Genomic DNA, 10,883 nt, shown 5'->3' with positions numbered 1-10,883 from the left:
TTCGTGCTGCTTTGCATGTGCAGCTGGGTGAGGAGCTTGGGGCAGCAGAGTAGAGGGTGGAAAAAAAGGCTTGCAGTGGCTTTATTTTGATAGATTTGAGTCGACTCCTGCCGACAAGTTTCAATAAGGAAATGAGCAGTGTGTATTAGTTGTTCAATGTGAGCAGGTGCTGTTACTTTGGGCCTTCACTCAGGGCAGTGAAAAGTGCTCCTGGTTGTACATTTGTTTGTTTTGAAGCTGTAGCAATGTGTGTTTTGAAATTAGGTTTGCAAAGAGTGACTTGGGAAACTGCTTTCTAAACTGTCCTGCTTTGCTGGTTACTATTGGATTGAATAAGAATGTCATCAGGTTATGCAAAAGTACTAAAAATTTGTCTTGCTCAATCCCCCTTAATGCTGCTTGTATTAGGCAATGCTTAATTTTATTTACCTATTAATATAGAGTCATAGAATTGCTTTGGTTGGAAAAGGCCCTCAAGATCACAAAATCCAAACAGTATTTCTGCCAAGTCTGGTGCTAAACCATGTCCTTCAGCACCACCTCTCCTCCCCTCTGAAACACCTCTAGGGGCGGGGATTCAACCACCTCCATGGAGAGCCTGTTCCAGTCTTAGAGTTTTCTCCTAATGTCCAACCTAAATCTCCCCTGGTGCAACCCAAGGCCATTTCCTCTCATTCTATCACCTCTTAATAAGGAGAACCACCTTACTACAACCTCCTTTCAGGTAGTTGTAGAGAATGAGGTGGTCTCTCCTCGGCCTCCTTTTCTCCAATCTAAACAACCCCAGTTCCCTCAGCTGTTCCTCACCAGGCCTGTTCTCCAGACACTTCACCAGCTTTGATGCACATCTCTGGACATGCTCCAGCACCTCAGTGTCTTTCTCATAGTGAGGCCCAAGACTGAACCTGGTACTCTCATAGCCTCACCAGTGCTGAGGACAGGGGAACAATCACTTCCCTGGTCCTGATGGTCACACTGTTCCTGACACAGGCCAGTATACTATTTGCCTTCTTGGCCACCTGGGCACATGCTATTTCATGCTTGTACAGTGTTGATCAACACCCCCAGATCTCTTGTTGCTGGGCATCTTCCCAGCCACTCTGCCCCAAGTCCAGAGCATTCATGGGGTTGTTGTGATGCAAGTGCAGGACCTGGCAGCTGGCTTTGTTAAACCTTGTATAACTGACATCAGCCTATTGATACAGCCTGTCCATATCCCTCTGTAGAGCCTTCCTACCCTCAATCAGATCAACACTCCCATCTAATTTATTATCATCTGCAAACTTGCTGAGGGTGCCTTGGTCCCCTCACCCAGACCATTGATAAAGACATTGAAGAGAAATGGCTCCAGTACTGAGCCCTGTGACAGGCTACCAGCTGGATTTAACCCCATTTCCTATCACACTCTGGGCCTCACCACCCAGAAAGGTTTTTACCTGGCAATGTACCTACCTGTTCAAGCCATGAGCAGCCAGTTTCTCCAGGAGGATGCTTCAGGAGACAGTGTCAAACGCTTTACCAAAATCCACAGCTTTTCCCTCACTTACTACATGCCTGAAATATATTACAATCCTCAATGTGTGATCCTCCTTTTATACCAGATGTCACCATAGGTGGCTCCTGAAGATCCTGGCAATCCCAACTGTCTTTGTAGATACCTGCTGCTACATCAATACTGACCTGGCACTTCTAACATGCCCCAAGCCTGTTTGAGGGTGCAAGTAGAGAAGTTACATGAGAAGTCTGTTGTGCTCCTGAGTTTTTCCCAGAAGGGATGAAGATTTGTCTCAAGTCACTCGTGTCCTAGAATGGGAACTGCAGGTAGTCCTTGATCTCTGAAGGGTTTTTGTTCAAATTTTCCTAGAGCAGGAGATGCACAGCAGAAGAATCACTAAGCACTTCCGGCCAAGGCTAGGTTCAGCCTTACTGGATCCTTGGATTGCAGTGTATTTCTCAATGATGCTTCTGTTGCAGCCATTGATTGTTGGCTGCAGGAGATAATGTCTTTTGAAGTCAGTCTTTAAAAGCTCTGTGTAGTCAAGGGAGAATGGAAACCGTATGATGAGGTTGTTCCCAGTTTAGGATTTGGGTTTTATCTGTGAGGATTAAGGTGACCAAATAGAATTTTACCCTTATGTGAGTGTTCCTCACAAGGTGGATTGGAGTAACTGGACTGCTTTATAATAATAAACCCTTAGAAACCTAGCTGGCCACATGTGGGAAGGACATCTGGAAATAATTGTGTTGCAGAGGTAGCAGTGTATTTGTGGTAGTCTTTCTTTCAGTGCAAGCCATCTGAGGTGGCAGATGCATCCAAGAGACGGAGTTTAAAAACTAAGTTGGGTGCTCACCTGCCTGCTTCATTTATTGCTTTTATTATTTGTAGGGATGTGACAAATGAGGACATGCAAAACAGAGGTCTGAGAAGAGTCAATGTCTTCTCAGCATCAAAACCTGTGGTTTTTAACAAGCAGAGGAGTCACTTTTCTAAATAATGAAGAGTGGGGGTGGCAAGGGGAAGTGCAACAGACTGTCACATTTTCTGAGCTGCTTTGTGACCATCATTTATAATTCCAAAGCTGTGCCTTGTCTTCATAGCTCCACTACTGTATTTAGGGAGGCAGACTCTTGCTTTTAAGCTAGGTCAATAAGAAAGGGCTTAGTTTGCTAGGGATGCTGCTGCCCCGCACCTGGATTTCAACAGTGAAGATGCATTGGCAAATCCCAGGCTCTGAAGTGCATCATGCCCTTGGTAGCCAGACTAGCTGCTAGGGTGATTTCACACCTAGACAACATCAGCTGAAGCTTTATAATTTAAGCTTGCAGGAACATGGTACAGCCTTGAATTTTCACAACAACCTCCCAGTTTTGTTGGAATGAGTATTGTGGAGGACTGAAGATGTATCTGGTATAACCAAAAACCAAGCATCTGAGTTTCCTGGAGGTATTTTACAAAAACACCAAGTTCTGCAGATGAAGCATGTTTCAGACACACTCTTCTCTTTTTTTTCTCTCTAATAATACAAAGATTGTGCTGAGATAGTTTCCCCAAGTGCTAAACTTCTCCCATCCCAGACAAAGCTTGTCTTAGAGCATTTCAAAATAGCTACTTACTGCATTTAGTAAGTAGAATACCAAGGCAGCCTCTCTCCCTCGCTATACCATTTTTAGTACTGGCGCAAGCCGTGACAACCTGGGAGATCAAATGCAGCTTATCAGCCATCAGCCCTTTGCTAGGGAGCATTGTTTTTACCTACCAGCCTCCTAAAGGAGTAATTTAATTCTAAGATACTGGAGTGAAGTTACCCTATGTCACTCTTGGCCAAAAATAAGACCCAGGAACTACAGGCTTTCAACTCATTAGCTCAGAAGAATCCCTTGTCTTCAGTGTCACATTGTTTTTGGCCAGCATTCAGTGCACAATGAGGAAGTATTTATTCACCTGAAAGAAGAGGGGGGGGAAAGCTGTGGGGGCTGTGGCTGAAATCATGATTCGAGTGAAATTGTTTCAGCTGAAAACAGTTATACCTTCAATACTGTGTAACAGCCAAGAATCATTTTTTAGGCCAAAGGAACCCCATGGGATTATTCTGCCTCATGTACTAATATGGGTTTCAGGACTAAATATAAACCAGTATTTTTAGTTGAAAACAGTTTGCCTTGAGCTCTTGATTTTCCCATCAGGAAATCTGGAGTCAAAATATGTCCCACCTAGTGCCCTTTTTCTGTCAGCAGCAACCTCCTTTGAGGCTGTCTCCTGCAGCAGCAGATGAGGAGTGAGCTGGAGGGAGCAGGTCAGATCTCAATGGAGGCTGGGCACTGCCTGCGTTTAAAACACGGTCACTGAATCAGATGGCTCCTTGTGGCCTTTCAGTGCCACCACTAAAGCTGAATTACCTGCGTGAAACCCAAAAGGAGAAAAAGGCTGAGGGTGACTGCTGATAGATAACATGTGCTCTGCAGAACAGGCATACCACAGAGCAGGAATTTGCCTCAGGGAAACAGGTCCAGAGAAGGGCAACAAAGCTGGTGAACGGTCTGGGGAACAAAGCTTGTGAGGAGCAGCTGAGGGAACTGGGATCGTTTGGAGGAAAGGAGGCAGAGGGAAGGCTGTCTCGCTCACCACAGCTTCCTGAAAGGGGATTGGAGCTGGGTGTGGCTTGATCTCTTCTCTACTAACAAACGATAGGATGAGAGACAATGGTCTCAAGTTGCACCAAGGGGAGGTTTAGGTTGGGTATTACAAGAATCTTCTTCATTAAACGGGTTCTAAAAGACTGGAACAGGCTCCCTAGGGAGGTAGTTGAATCCCTATCCCTAGAGCTGTTTTGAAGAGGCAGACTTGATGCTGAAGGACGTGGTGTAGCACCAGACTTCGTGGAGTAGGGTTAATGGTTGGACTTGAAGGTCTTTTCCAACCGAAATGATTCTATGATCCTACGATTGACCTCCGAGGGACCCGCACCGAAAAAGGCCGATCTGCACCTGAACTGCCAGAAAGCGGAAGAGGGCAGGCTGAACCTGAGGGGGGTGCATTGATTTTGCGGGGAGCGTTGGCTGGACGGCGCGGGGAGGAGCTGACCCGGCCGGGGAACAAGCACCACTCGGCTTCCCCCTACTATCACCACCTTCCCTCTCACAGGGCTGTACGGGAAGGGGGTTGCAGTTCGCGCTCGTCTCCGGCAGGGAGCAGCCTCGTTCCCGCAGGGGGCCATGCGCGCGCAGCGATGTCGTCATGCAGGCGGGGTCTGCACGCGGTCTGGGGCGGGGGGAGGAGTCCCGTCGCCCATCCGGGTCCCGCGGCGCGGGCAGGGGGCGGGGCTTGCTCTCACGTGACGTTGCGTGGCGGCGCGACCGCCATCTTGTGTTGTTGGGGCTGAGAAGTCGCTGTGGCCGTGAGGGACTCTCCGTCCGGGAGCGCAGGTAACGCCGTCCTGCCGGCTCCCTGTCTCACTTTCTGCTGCCACTTGGGTCGCGTCCTTGACACCGTGCTCCCTGCCGCTGTGCTGCCCTCGTCGTCGCGCTCCCTATCTGCGGGAGCGGGACTAGGCCGCTCGCCGAGCACCGGCCTTGCCGGTGGCTCCTGGCCGCCGCGGGTGCTGCAGCCCCGAGGCGCCTTGCGGCCTAGTGGGAGATGAGGTCGCCCTGGCCTAGTGGTGAGGGCCAAGCCCAGAGAGTCTCTTCCGCGCTCCTGGCAAGGGGCATTTTGAGGCTTGTTGGGCCTGGTCCCGTTCCGGGGTGCGGGCCCGCTCCATGCGGCTCCTCGGTCATGGCAGGGGGAGATGCTCTCTGTCAGGCGGCCGTGGATCGCCTGGGGCTCCTCACGTCCTCTGCGGCTGGCAGCTGCCTCCCTGCTGCCATCTCCCCTTACGCTGACCCTTGTGAACTCGTTCGTCCCTTCTCGGCCCAGTGGGAGTGGGCCTATGTTCAGCAGCGCCGCGGGCAGGTGCGTCCTCATTGAAGCCTGTGTGTGTGCCCTGCTCCGAGCACGCCCAGTCCTGTCAGATTACACAGGCTGAGTAAGGAGGGAGCCTGTTGAGCGCTCGAGCCTCCCCCCCTACCCGCAGGCAGCAGGCTGCTGGGAGCAGCAGTGACCAGCAGTGTTTGACTGGAGAGGCCTTGGCACGCTGAAGAGAACATCGATCAGGATTGTGTACGTTTGGTATTGATCCAAGACAAGTAGTTTCAGTGTCAACAAAGCACTTTCCTGTCTTTCAACTCAATGTAATCGCACTTTGAAGTAGAACAAGTTGTAGGCCAAAAGCAGATGTAGTGGAGTAGTACTTATGGAATAAAACCTACCTCTTCCTCAATAACCTTCATCTGGGTGTCTTGGTTTACTCCCATAATGGTTTACCACTAAGAACTGTAGTTCTTAAGTGTCTCTTTTCATGAGTGGGTGGGAAAAATCCTGAATTCTGATTGTTTTTCTAACTTTATGCTGCTCATTCTATTTCCTTGCTTCAGGAGCTGACTTGGGCAAGTTCCTGGAAAGTACGTGTGAATTTTTTTTTCCTTTTCCCATAACTGCTGGTTGCTTTTGTTCTTAAGAAAGTTCATAATAAGCACAAACTAATTTGCTGCTTTGTGAATAGAACATTTGGTAGATGCACACTGTGATAATTTGGAACCTTTGTAAACAAAATGGTTTGCAGTTGTTACCAACAAAAGCTTTTTTTTTTCCTTCTGGTATTTTTGAGCTCGATTATTGAGTGTTGGCTCCAGTAGACAATAAGAGCATTAGTTTTACAAGGCATTGATATTTTTGCTATTAATTTAAATAGGTATCTTTTGAACAATTAGCTGATGCTGAGGTAAAAATCTGTGTCCTCATCAGTCCTGGGGGTAGCAAGATAAATACTGAAATACCGGTTGCCCCTTCTGCATCCTCTTCACTCTTTAGGCTCATATACAAGTTACCCAGAATGGGTGGTCAGGTGTGTCAGTGTTAAGGTCTCACTGAATGTGACTTAAAAAAAAATAATTGTCTAATGTTCCACTATGATTTATTCATACAATGTGAGTGCCACTTCCAGCAAGACTTGCTTTCTTGTATGGCGATACTGATAATCCCTTTACATATCTGAAAATGTTGTGAATTAACACTAGTTTTTATTAATGATTTTAAGAGTTACTCAGGTGCTCTCAGACCCTGGATGCAGGAGTATCCTTGTATGCATGGGAGCACCTGGTCACTGTATTTCTTCTAGGATCTTTTCTGAATGTGTTCTTGAGCCTGTTTTTTAAAGCAAGAGCATAGAACTAAAACGCAAAGTGGTCGTGGTGCAGTGATGATTTGCTTCACAGGGCGCTTAGAAAAACTACTTGATACCACAGCAAAAACTGGAACTCTCGTAGATAGTCCTTTCATTCTAGATGTTGATCTTAAGAGGATTGTAACATCTCCCTGGATACTTGGTAGTGAATTTTCTTGTCTTCCTAAAATACAGAGTAAATGAAAAATACTATCTTTATGTTGATGTAAATGAAAAGAGGGTCCTTGTAAGTAGTTGAGGGCTTTACAATTCTTTCAGCTGTTTTACATCTTGGTTCAGGAAAAGACTGTAAAACAAGATTGCAGAGTAGATTTGGGGTATATATATATATTTTTTTTTTTCCCCTTAAAGGAATTTTATGGTAAGCACCACTGCATTTCTTCTGTGCCTGCTGTTTCCCAAGACCAGTTGTCTAAGCAGAGTTCTGTCATAAACTGGAGTCTCTTATACCTGACTGTAAGAATAATGCTGTCAGCTCTTTTCAGATCTAGAGATGCTTTATTTTAAAACTAGATGTCAAAGTCCTATGGAACATCTTGTGTAGGCAACTGTCTGGCTGAAGAGGTGGTTTGCTACTACATGCCTCTACTGAAAAGTCTGTTGTTTTAAACAGAGGGAAACATTGGTTCACAGTAACAAAGATGAGCTAGGCACCTGAACCATGGCTCTCCCCATTATAGTAGTTCAGGTCTCCAGCTCTTTAGATTTATTTATTTTTGTTTGAGGTACCAAGAACATAAGATTCTGCCTAGTTTTGTAAGTTCAAGTACCTGTCAAATGTATGTTTGTTTCATTGAGGCCTTTACCATTCCTTCTAAGTGCTTTTTGAGATCTGACATTAAATCTCTTCATAGCCTGATTTAGGAAATAAATTCCTTTTCCAAGCATTTTTTCATTTGTTTTTCTTAATGCTTCTGCTCAAAGATGATCGAGATAAGCTATATTTAATTCATGATTATAGATAGAGCTAAGGGACAGAGCAATAAAACACCTGCTCACAAGCATAAAAGCAGAGGCCTGGTCTGCTGTCTGCTTCCCATTTAGCTTACCAGAGATCCACTGGGTGCTTTAGTAATGACAATCCCATCTCTTCCCTACTGAAGAAACATTTGTGTTGAAAGACATTCTGTTTCTTTGTGTGGTTTCCTCATAAATTTATTTAAATTCATTAGTGACATTTGAAAACCTAGCTGTGCGAAATGCTGCAATAGAATGATACTTGCTTTTACAGGAACAAAGTCTGTTTTCAGCTCAACTTAGCCTCTTTTCTTTCCTCTGTTGCTGTCAACTCATGGACATTATTTTAGTTGCACAAGTGATTTGCCTTGAAAATTGTCAGAACCAAAAAAAGTTGCTCAAGGGGGACATAAGTTATGGATGGAACTAAGAAAAATTAAGTGCTCTAAATTATTAGCTATATACAACATTTGTCCTCTTGTGGTTGGTGGTAGTATATGTGTATGAATGTGTTTAAATATATATACACACACGTATAAATTGTTGTAGTTCATTACAGTGATGTTTAACACTGTTATGTTTTCATCTGTAGCTCAGATGGCAGCAGGGGCTTGTAGAAGACCAGAGTCTTCTGTTGCTGTGTTAGTAGCAGAGATTGCCACAGTGCATTGATGACAACATCTGGCCACTTCTCTTTTTTGGCAGGGGAAGGTCTGTCAGTCCATTCTCTCTAGAAATGGTTAAACACTCCTTTAATATAACAGCTGTAGCAATGGCTTGATGCCTGTGCAGGAAACTGAGCTGCCATTGACATTTTTAGGTCTTTTTTTCTTGAGAGAACATACAGAATTATTGTGATACATCTGAAGTTTTTGTCTAGTATGAAATCAAAGTCTGTGTTTTCAGGGGTGAGCCTCTTTTGTAATTCTTGAAGTGTGTAACCTAGAGTTACTTCCTAAAAGGAGGCTGTAGTGAGGCGAGTGTTGATCTCTTCTCACTACTAAGAAGTGATAGGATGAGAGGAAATGGCCTCAGGTTGTACCAGCAAGGTTTAGATGGGATATTAGAAGAAACTTCTTCACTGAAAGTTCTTAAAGACTGGAACAGGCCCCTCAGGGAAGTGATTGAATCCCCATCCCTGGAGATGTTTCAGAGACGCAGAGATGTGGTGGTGAGGGACAGGGTTTAGTACCAGACATGGTACAGTTAGGTAATGATTGGATTTGATGATCTTAAAGATCTTTTCCAACCAGAACTATTTTTTGATTCTGTGATTCTATGTAGAAGCTGGATGTCTAGACCTCAGGATAACAGAGGAAAACAGAGGGATACTAGTATCTTTGTAGAGGTAGAGTCTATAGGTCAATGAGAAATTGATGGACATTTAGAAAATGCCTTGTTGACAGTACCTTTTGGATTACCTACTATTTTTTTTTATTCTCTTAGCTAATTATTAAAACTGTGCATTATGGTTTTTTTGGCTGTGTTTTGAAATATCTAGGCAAGTAAGAAAGAATGATTATTTGATACTTCAGTAGCGGCTGTTGTATGTGTAATTTGTCACTGTAAACATATAAATGAGCTTACATAATAGTAAAACAAACTGATTAGAAAAATATTTGTTAAATAGCTGTTACTGCAGTGAAAGTAAGCATGACACATTGCACTTTGTGAAGGTAATGCTTTGATACTGGTTATTTGGTGCTTTTTATTCAGTGGAGAGATACTTGTTTCAAGTTGTGGTTACTATGATTTTTTTTTTTTTTCCACACCTATCTTCCTGTGTAGATCAGATGGGGAAAAAGCAGGTCTGTGTGGTTGTGTGTTGGTTCAGATTGAAAGAAGCAGGAGAGGATGGTGTTTGTACACTGAAGATTACTTTGGATGAAATTTTATGGGGATGAATGAATTGCTAAGTTTGGGTAACTTCAGACTTGGAGTCAATGTGATGTGGCAAGGAGCTGGTATGACTGGCAAGGAATGGATGTATAAAGTGAAATTTTAGTTTTTTTTTTTAAGCTATGTTTGGTAGAATCTTGAGGATGGTTTAGGTTGGAAGAGACCAACCTGTGGTGGTTGTCTGCTTTAGTCTCTTGTTCAAAGAAGGGCTGACATCAGCGCTTGACTGAATAATTTTTGTGATAGCAAGGACGTTAGGCCGATCATGGAAGTAGCATATGGCAAGATTTTTAAGTAAAAGCATCTAATAACTTAGCTTAATAAATTAGAGGCCCACTTCAACTACAGTTTAAAAAAAAAAAAAAAAAGCTTCCAAAAAAGTGGGAGCTTTTACTTCAGGTTTAGTTAATGCTGAATCATCTCTATATGCATTGTTCTCTGTTTATGTTATCCTTGGCTTTAAGTGTACTAAAGCAGGCTCGTGGTAAGTCACAAGTAAGTTTACAAAAATATGATTATTAAGACAAGCAAGTGTCTTTAGCAATATTAACATAAAGGAAGAAAAGTGCTAAGCTATTTACAAGTGTTGTAGTTCATATGTAGTGACAGATTACCTCCTGACTTTCTGGTTGATGAGCATATATAATCTGATACAGATACTAATTCACTCCTAGGACTTTTTATTAGACACTTTCTTACTGCTGAATATTTGTTTCCTGTAGTATAGGGCATCTCAGAACTGCATGAATAGGAAACCTTAAGATGTTGGGTGAGAGGATTTCTACAAAGCCTGAAGAAGTTGCTTATGCAAATGACAAAAAGAGGACAAAAAGCTCCACAATAACCCAGATCTGTTAATTCAATGAATGTTTTCAGTGAATGTAGTCTGAAGCTTTGTCCTGCCCCTTTGAATACATGTATGGGCTTTATAATGTGAGGAGTGGAAGAGAGATGCTCCAGCATGGTTTTGGTTGCACCCATGCAGTCTGGCTATTGGCCTTTTAGAGCAGCTGGTAGGGAGACTCAGTGTCCTGGTCTGTAATATCTTGTGGAATGGCACACACTAAATATTCACCTACCAGTAAATTTTTGATGTAGAAGGTAAAGGAATGTGGAAGTGTTTTTCAGCTGGAAAACAAGACTGCTGGCAGGGTTTTGGGACAGGATTTAGAATGAGAAGTGCTTTGCGTTGCAGCCAATGGCAGGGCCAAGGGTGTGGTCCTCTCAGTCTGCTTGGAGTTTAATTGCTGG

At 44.0% G+C, this 10,883-nt stretch overlaps 1 protein-coding gene across 12 annotated transcripts in view; it reads left to right on the top strand.

Moving 5' to 3' along the window:
* Positions 1–4,836: 4,836 nt before the first annotated feature.
* GIGYF2 (GRB10 interacting GYF protein 2) overlaps positions 4,837–10,883 on the top strand; it is a 77,764-nt gene continuing 71,717 nt past the window's right edge. For 11 of the 12 annotated variants that reach the window (XR_010988186.1, XR_010988185.1, XM_068145345.1 and 8 more), the window contains exon 1: positions 4,837–4,923. The gene's annotated coding sequence lies outside the window, so the exon portion shown is untranslated. Of the gene's footprint in view, positions 4,924–5,967; positions 5,995–10,883 lie in introns of all 12 variants that reach the window. The other variant, XM_068145337.1, reaches the window with a different exon arrangement.

Source organism: Melanerpes formicivorus, unplaced genomic scaffold (genome assembly GCF_026170545.1).
Source record: "Melanerpes formicivorus ecotype bairdi unplaced genomic scaffold, bMelFor1.0.p_v2 SCAF_12, whole genome shotgun sequence".
NCBI lineage: Eukaryota > Metazoa > Chordata > Aves > Piciformes > Picidae > Melanerpes > Melanerpes formicivorus.
Note: the sequence above shows the minus strand (reverse complement) of the source record. Positions and strands in the feature narration are given on the sequence as shown.